At 48.5% G+C, this 8,393-nt stretch overlaps 1 protein-coding gene across 1 annotated transcript in view; it reads right to left on the reverse strand.

Annotated features, from left to right (window-relative positions):
* Window positions 1-535, reverse strand: part of MRAP2 (melanocortin 2 receptor accessory protein 2) — a 39,969-nt gene extending 39,434 nt beyond the window's left edge. The window contains exon 1 of the mRNA XM_034766112.1: window positions 373-535. The gene's annotated coding sequence lies outside the window, so the exon portion shown is untranslated. The remainder of the gene's footprint in view (window positions 1-372) is intronic.
* Between the last annotated feature and the right edge of the window lie 7,858 nt (window positions 536-8,393).

The following is an 8,393-nucleotide window of genomic DNA, read 5'->3' on the forward strand; positions in this document are numbered from 1 at the left end:
AGACGACAGATAGATCAGACTTAACACGTTACCTGGCCGCGCCTCGTTCCCCACGCGGCCCCGGCGCGCGGCTGGGCTCTGCTGCCCACCCTGTGCCCTGTCCCGTTCGCAGCCGAGCCCGCCTTTGCAGCCCCCCGCGAGCCCGAGCCACACCCCTCCCCCGCTGCCTGGCGCACGGCAGCAGCCCCGGGAGGGAGCGGGCCACGCGCGGGGGTTGCTGTTGGAGTTGGCACCAGCCGCGCCCAACCCGAGCGCACGGCCAGAGCCCCGGCGCGCGCCCCCGGCCCGCGCCCCCGGCCCGCTCTCGCCCCCTCCCTGGGAGCACGGGGGACGCGGCGCGGGCGAGGCACGGTTCGCTCCTGTTCACTGTACCGGGCTGGGTCTCCCGCCTCCCGGGCTGGCAAGTTCTCCTCGGGCAGGGGCGGGTCCGCGCGGGGGAGCCGGCTCGCTCAGCTCCGGGAGAAGGAATCCGCGCGGCGAGGAGCGCCCCTCGCCCAACCCTGCCCCAGCCTGCCTGCCCCGCACGCCGCCTGGGCGATCACGTGGGGCGGCAAAGCTAATCAGAGCTACTGGGGAGCCGGGAGTGGGCGCTTCTCTCCTCCTCGGGGCTTCCCGCAGCCGCTGCTGGGAGCAGGAAGCAGCAGGCGCTGCGCTGGTTTTACTGACTGCAAAGGGCAGCATCAGGGCCCATCAAGCACACTCCAGTAACATGTGACCACCCCCAAAGCTGTTACTGCCCCCCGCATTCCCCGGCACCGGGATGGGCAGGAAGGCAAACCCCAGGTGCGTCCCAGCCCCCGCACGACACTGCCCGTTCCAAAGTGTTGCAGCCTAAGCGGAGCCCTTGCTAACTGGCTCAGCAGAGAGGCCCCGCTGTGCACAGCCAGGGACGCTGAAATAACCTGTCAGCTCCTCAGGGCAGGGGCGAGGCGCATTGGCAGAATAGCGAGTGAGCGGGGAAGATGCTTTGACGCTACTACACCACTGAAGTCTGGTTTTACTGCTTCCGATGTGGCTCCTGCTTCGGGGTTAGGTGGAGGATTTCAGTTGGGTGCTTTCCCCAGGCACGAAATTCACCAAATTGAGGACTAGGTTATAATAATTCTGTACAGCTTTGCCAGCTCGCCACAACCCCCCGGTACTGGCCCGTGCAAAACTGAAGCCGGTGACTACTTCCTCCACCCACCCTGCGAAACGTTCGACCTGCTAACCTAATGGAACAAGCTCTGGTTGATGGACATCTTCTCTCCACCTGTCCTAGATCCATTATTCTCCTTATCCCTGACCCCAGATCACATAGGTGAGGCAATTCATTGATGTAATCAGACCATTATTAGGAATTACTTTGCGGCCCATATTTCCCTCCCATCCATTGCCATTGTTTCTCCTGGTAGGAGTAATTTATTTGTCTTAATGTAGTATCAAAATTTAAAACCCTCATAGGTATCTAGATACCTTATTCTGTTAAGAAAACACACACCTTATTAGACCAGCCTTGGGGCCTCACTCAGTAGTACCATCAGCTCCCACCTGTCTTCTGCTGCTGTCTCTGGTTCTTTTTAAGACACATTTTTAGCTTAAAACAAAATCTTTATCATTCAGCTTCTCTCTGTGGGCACTTAACTCATTAGTTGTTACCACATTCCTATATGTTTTCTGTGCTGTGCATTTTGGGGGATTAATTTCAAGTTAGCCTTTATCCAAATGCAATCGATATTAAAATCCAAACAAAAAGAAAAAAGGATAAAAATATCTTAAAACAATCAAAACAAAATACAAGTAGTAGAATTATGTCATTTTTTCTCCAGATCCTTATTTGATACTGGAAATTAGCAAGAATAATTTTCAGCTCTATGCTTTCACCAATAGTGAGAGCTAGCAACTTGGTTGAGATGGCAATAGAAATGTAGTATCCTTATTCCTTTCCTGTGTGTTGATTGAAAGGGGGATACTTGCGACACCCTGTACCTGAAAGCAACACCCTGGTATCCCCATATTTACCATGATGATATGATTTATGATATGTTTTGTACAAAGTATGCCTTGTGAGGTATCATTCTAAAAGGCTTGATCTGTTGAATATTAGTATCCTGTTGGATTGTATGTTCTGTCATAGTATCTGAAGTTATAAAGTTTTGCTATGTGTATGTTACTGAAATATGGTGTTTGAAGTTAAAACACCCACAATCAGCCTTTTAGGTACAACATGGGGCAGCCAGACACTGATGATGGTCCATTAAGGGAAATACACACTCACAAAGACTACCCCAGGAATTGTATACAATGGAGACCTCTCAAGGCTTGTCTACACTTCCATTTTGTAGCGCTCTCATTTGCTGGCTCAGGGATGTGAAAAATCACTCCTCTGAGCGCAGCAAGTTTGAGCGCTTTAAAGCACTAGTGTGGACAGGCTTCAAGCGCTGCTCCCAGCGCTCAGAACTATTCCCCTCGTGGAGGTGGATTACCAGGAGCACAGGGAGAGCTCTCTCCTAATGCTCAGATGTGACCACACTCACACTTCAAAGCACTGCCACGGGAGCGCTCCCACAGCAGTGCTTTGAAGTTTCTAGTGTAGATGTAGCCTGAGAGAGAGCACGTAAACAATGGAGACTGTTTGACTCACATCATAGCAAAATATCTTTCTTGCAAGCTGGAGGAACCTATAAAGGAGGGGAAGTGACATCATCATTTGTCCTTACTCCCCCCCAACTCAACACCTAGAAACGTGTGGAGAACAAAGACTGAACTGGGGAGGTGGTCCCAGGTTGGAAAGGAGAATCCCAGCTTGAATACCATCAGCGTGTAACACTGCTTGATTGAAATCCTGTCTAGGTTGTAGAACTCAGATTGCAATTTTACTTTTTATTTCTTAGGTAACCAACTTTGATCTCTATGCTTACTACTTATAATCATTTAAAATCTATCTTTTCTGTAGTTAATAAATCTGTTTTATATTTTACCTGGGGGATCAAAACCTGATGCACGTCCACTTTCCTTTGTAGAAGTGACACACTGAGTAATAAACTTACACTGGTCAGGCTTCTGGCAAGGGGAAGATGGTACAGTTCTGGGGTCCTGAGCTGGGTGAATTGGCTGGAGCCTCTCTATTGTTAGTTCATGAGTGTCTAGAAGCATTCATGTAACTCAGCTGGATGTGTCTCTGCCTGTAGGTGTCTGCATAAGTGCAGCACCTGGAGAGGTTTGCAGCTTGTCACAGCATCACAATGTGAGAGGGAGCCCAGATTAGTCAGACAGAGGGCTCAGTGGTACCCCAGGGGAACTGTCACAATACTATTTAGTCCTCTTGCAGCTGGTGTTGCTCGAGCTCCTGAGTACATCTGGTATCTGTTTGTAAATGCACACTCACTCTCATTCACCCACCCCAGACATGATCTCTTTTTCTACACACCCATCCATCTTACACACACACACACACACACACACACACTCGCTCTCTCTCTCTCTCTCACATCAACCCAGGATAGGGGAACTTAGAGAAACCAAGAGAATGCAGCTCTGGAAGGGGGCAAGATATTGAAGTTACTCTTCCATTCACTCTGCTGCTGGACTGAGGGAGAGTGGATGAAACTCCTCCTACGAACCCAACAGTGTGGCTGCTCACTCACTGCTCAGCAGCTGCAGTTTCAGTTAGGTTCAGTTCAGTGTTTGGAGATATAGCAGTTAAAAATCTATTTTAAAATAGAAACTTAGATTCTGCTCATTAGTCATTCTCGCTCAGTGAAGTGTCCTATTCTTGCCTTGATAACAGGTGTTTGGGATTTATTTAGTATAGTTGCTGTAAAAACTACTACTAAGGGAGTAACTATTCTTTATAGCTTTAGGACAGATCTAACAAAAGAATTAGAGGAGTGTTACTAAAGTTAAAGTGATAACGGACAGTGAGGATGATCTTGCACTTCACCCACTCAGGCTTTGTCTGCACTACACACCTTTTAGCGACATGGCCATGTCAACACAGCCGTGTGGCTAAAAGTCAGGCAATGGAGCTGCTGTTTGTCAGCACTTTTGCCAACAAAATACTTCCACCCCCAACAAGCTGACAATGCGCCATTCACACAGGCATTTGTTGTGGCAAAACTTTTGTCTTCTGGGGCGGGGGCGAAAGGGAGGTTTAATACCTCTGAAAGACAAAAGTTTTGTCCTTCAATTGCCAGTGTAGACAAAGCCTTAGATCTTCAGCCACCACAGTACTGTAATATAATATTAAACTGTATTATACTCTTCAGCCATTAGGTAACATGTTTTATAGAATCATAGGACTGGAAGAGACCTTGAAAGGTCATCTAGTCCAGTCCCCTGCACTCATGGCAGGACTAAGTATTATCTAAACCATCCTTGGCAGGTGTTTGTCTAACCTGCTCTTAAAAATCTCCAAAGATGGAGATTCCACAACCTCCCTAGGCAATTTATTCCAGTGCTTAACTACCCTGACAGGAAATTTTTCCTAATGTCTGTTGGAGAAAAACACAGTTCTCACTCTTTGGTTGGGTACAGCAAAGTCAGATACTTTATTCTCTCTCTATCAATTGCATAGAGGGAGAGAGTGCACTAGGACACAAGGTCTCCCCGTCCTAGTCAGGTCTCTCACAGGTAAACAGCTACAGCAAGCATTTATACCTTTTGTTACAGACAATAATGAGCAACAGCTGCATTTTTTTTATATATAGGTCATCCTGATATCTTATTTTCCCCACTTGTTTAGACTCTAGTCTACATACAATATTATCAACACAAGGTCGCAACAACTTCTCACACAGTTCTTTCCCACTCGCCTCACACAATCCTCGCTTCTACAAATCTCGCGTTATTAGGGTTACAGTTAGCCTAACTCTTGCTAACAAACTGTCATGCATTGCAATCCCCTTCCTGTCAGTTCTTTCTCTGCTTCCACATGTCCAACCTAAACCTCTCTTGCTGCAATTTAAACCCATTGCTTCTTGTCCTATCCTCAGAGGTTAAGAAGTACAATGTTTCTTCCTCCTCCTTGTAACAACCTTTTACATACTTGAAAACTTATCATGTCCCCTCTCCAAACTAAACAAATCCAATTTTTTTTTAATCTTCCCTCATAGGTCATGTTTTCTAGACCTTTAATCATTTTTGTTGCTTTTCCCTGGACTTTCTCCAATTTGTCCAAATCTTTCTTGAAAAATAGCATCCAGAACTGGACACAATACTCCAGTTGAGGCCTAATCAGCATGGAGTAGAGCGGAAGAATTACTTCTCGTGTCTTGCTTACAACACTTCTGCTAATACATTTCAGAATGACATTCGCTTTTTTTGCAACAGTGTTACACTGTCGACTCATATTTAGCTATGACCCCCAGATCCCTTTCTGCAGTACTCCTTCCTAGGCAGTCATTTCCCATTTTCTATGTGTGCAACTGATTTTCTTCCTAAGTGGAGTACTTTGCATTTTTGCTCATTGAATTTCATCCTATTTACTTCAGACCACTTCTCCAGTTTGTCCAGATCATTTTGAATTTTAATCCTATCCTCCAAAGCACTTGCAACCCCTCCCAGCTTGGTATCATCTGCAAACTTTACTCTCTATGCTGACTGTTACTTATCACCTTATTATGTGTGCATACAACAGATATACCTGGGGTGCAATAAAGGATCTTATACTGAAAACATCTTTGATCTCTCTCTCTCTCTAAGAAGGAAACTCTATAGCAAGTCCGTATCTGCTTCAAGAGTCTGAGCTACTAGTTGCAGTCCTACAACCTACCCTGACAAGAGCTGATGCCATCCCACAACTAACATGCTGCTCCAAGCCCTGGCTGAAGCTGAATCTCGAAGCAGGATTCTCAAAGCAGGTGGAGGAACACCTCTCTCTCCAGCTGGACCTGATGCTGTAGGCATTTTCTGAACACACCTACAGCACAGAGCCCCACCCAAAAGAGGGAGTGTGTGTGCAAGGAACCCTATTTTGAAGCACCTTCTCTCCCCAAAATCGATGGTAATATCTGAATGGTTTTGGTTCTACAGGGAGGTCTGGCTGAAGGTGCATCTGCTTTCACACCGCACATATCACTTTAGATTGCTTTGGTGGCCATTTTATCTATTGTTCATACAGTGAAACTGTTCAGAAATGCTTACTTAAGTAAATGTGACATACTAGTAAACAGGGGGAGATAACTATTTATAATGGCAATAGCAAAAGACTCTCAGGCTAGAGCCACAAAAGGGACTTAGGTGCTGCAATGCCTCAGTCCTACGCACATTGCCATCCAGTGGGATTCACAGCCCTGTGATAGGTGCCCAGGCTCACCGAACATTGTATGGGGAGAGTTAGGCACTTAAGAATGGGATTCATACATGCCAGCAAACTCAGTGAGGAGCCACTTAAGCCAGCCAGTAAGAAATGCTGGGGAGAAAGGGCTGGGGCTTAGGCCTTACTTCTCATGGGTAGTTAATCACTTATCTCCATTTAGGATTCACAGATGTAAACCCTGGAGTTAGGCACCTAAAACAGGTCATCCCCCTCTCATGAAAAACCAGCAAGAGAGATCCCCACCACATTACAGCCTGGCAGTTAGCGTACTCTGCTGCAATGTGAGAAACCTGTTTGCATATCCCTCCTCTTGCTGATTTGGAACAAGGACTTGAACATAGGACTCCCATGACACTGCCCTAACCACTGGGCTATGGAGTCTCTCTCTCACTTATTCTCTCTCTCTCTGGTCCAGTGAATATGTAATTAGTTACATAATTTTGTAGAACTTATTACATATTCTGTGGACCAGAGAGAGACCCTAGAGCCCAGTGCTTGGGGTGCTCCCCTGGAAGGAGCTTCGGGGCTCTGGGGGCTATTTAAAGGGCCCAGGACTCCCCTGCTTCTACCGCCCCGGCCCTTTAAATAGCCCCCGGAGCCCTGGAGTAGGGGCGGCAGGGCTCCGGCAGCTATTTAAAGGGCCCAGGGCAGTAGAGACAGCGGGAGCCCTGGCCCTTTAAATAACCCCCGGAGCCCCACTGCCACTACCCCAGGGCTCCAGCAGCAGGGCTCTGGCCTGGGGCTCCAGCTGCTGCTGGGAACCCCAGGCCCTTTAAATTGCCGCCTGGGGAAGCCAAGCCGCCCCGATACGGCGCACCGGCTTACTTTCACCTCTGGGGCTAGTGCAACAGATGCACATATAACCCCACAATATCTCATCCCCAGCTGTCTTTGTGCAGATTAGGTGTGCTCTGAGCATCAAACAGAATTGGGCCCACAGGTCAGTTGGCAGGGGCGCGAGCGCCGTATATGAGAATTCCACTGGGGTTTGGACATGAACTAGGGCACTGAGCAGCTCAGTGGCATCAGAACTTAGGCAGTTTTGCACATGCCCACCAGCAAACACTCAAGAGTTCGTCTACACAGCAAAAAAACCCCACAGCAGCGAGTCTCACAGCGCAGGCTGACAGACACAGGCTATGGGCTTGTGCAATGGTGCTAAAAATAGCTGTGTAGATGCTCAGGCTCTGAAACCCTCCCTGGCTTCGGAACCCGAGCCCGAACGACTGCCTGGCTATCTTTAGCACCATAGCGCAAGCCCAAGTCTGTAGTCCTGGGCTCTGAGACTCACTGCTGCAGGGTTCTTTTGCAGAGTAGACACACACTTAGGTGCCTAAGGGGCTTCAGGCACCTGCAGGGTTAAGCAGCAGCTGAGCAGGGAATTTGTGAGTGCCAGTGGCATCTGAATGTAAGACTTAGGTATCTAATGAAGGATTTAAGCAACTAAGTCTCTTTGTGGATCTAGCCCACACTGATCTGTGTGTTAATAAAACGGAGCTGCACAATCACAGCTTCCCATTTTCACTGTGGGAAGGGATCACAACCCTGATGGTTCTGTCATTTTGACCAGGAAGGAAGCTGACAGTGTAGCGCAGTGGCTCTCAACCTTTTTTGGAAACATAGATGGCCAGTCCTGACCCAGTACATAGCTTAAATAGAAAACACACAAATATTTTGGCCCCAAAATACTTTTTACCCACTACGCAGCACCATCATCCCGTCCTGCCCACAGCCTTGCACACACAATCTTAGCCCTGTCACAAACCATGCAATTGCTGTAACCTCCCTCCCATTTACTTCCTCACCCATTGCTTGGTGCTCCATGCAGCCTCCCCAGGAGTACGGTACTAGCCCACAGTGGAGCGTGATCCCAGAGCCTCCACCACTGCCACTGGTGCTCTGGGGGGCGCTCTGCTCGGCTGCCCCTGAGCTGCCCAATGCTGCCAACTTCTCGGGAAAGGCCAAGTGCAGCAAGCCCAGCCCCCAAGTCAGCCCCGCCTGGCCCCCAAGCAAGCCCCGCAACGCTACCAGCAGATCCAGTGGTCCACAGTGTGCACAGCCAACCCTGGCTCCACTTCGAGCACCAGGAGTGCTG

Source organism: Trachemys scripta, chromosome 3 (genome assembly GCF_013100865.1).
Source record: "Trachemys scripta elegans isolate TJP31775 chromosome 3, CAS_Tse_1.0, whole genome shotgun sequence".
NCBI lineage: Eukaryota > Metazoa > Chordata > Testudines > Emydidae > Trachemys > Trachemys scripta.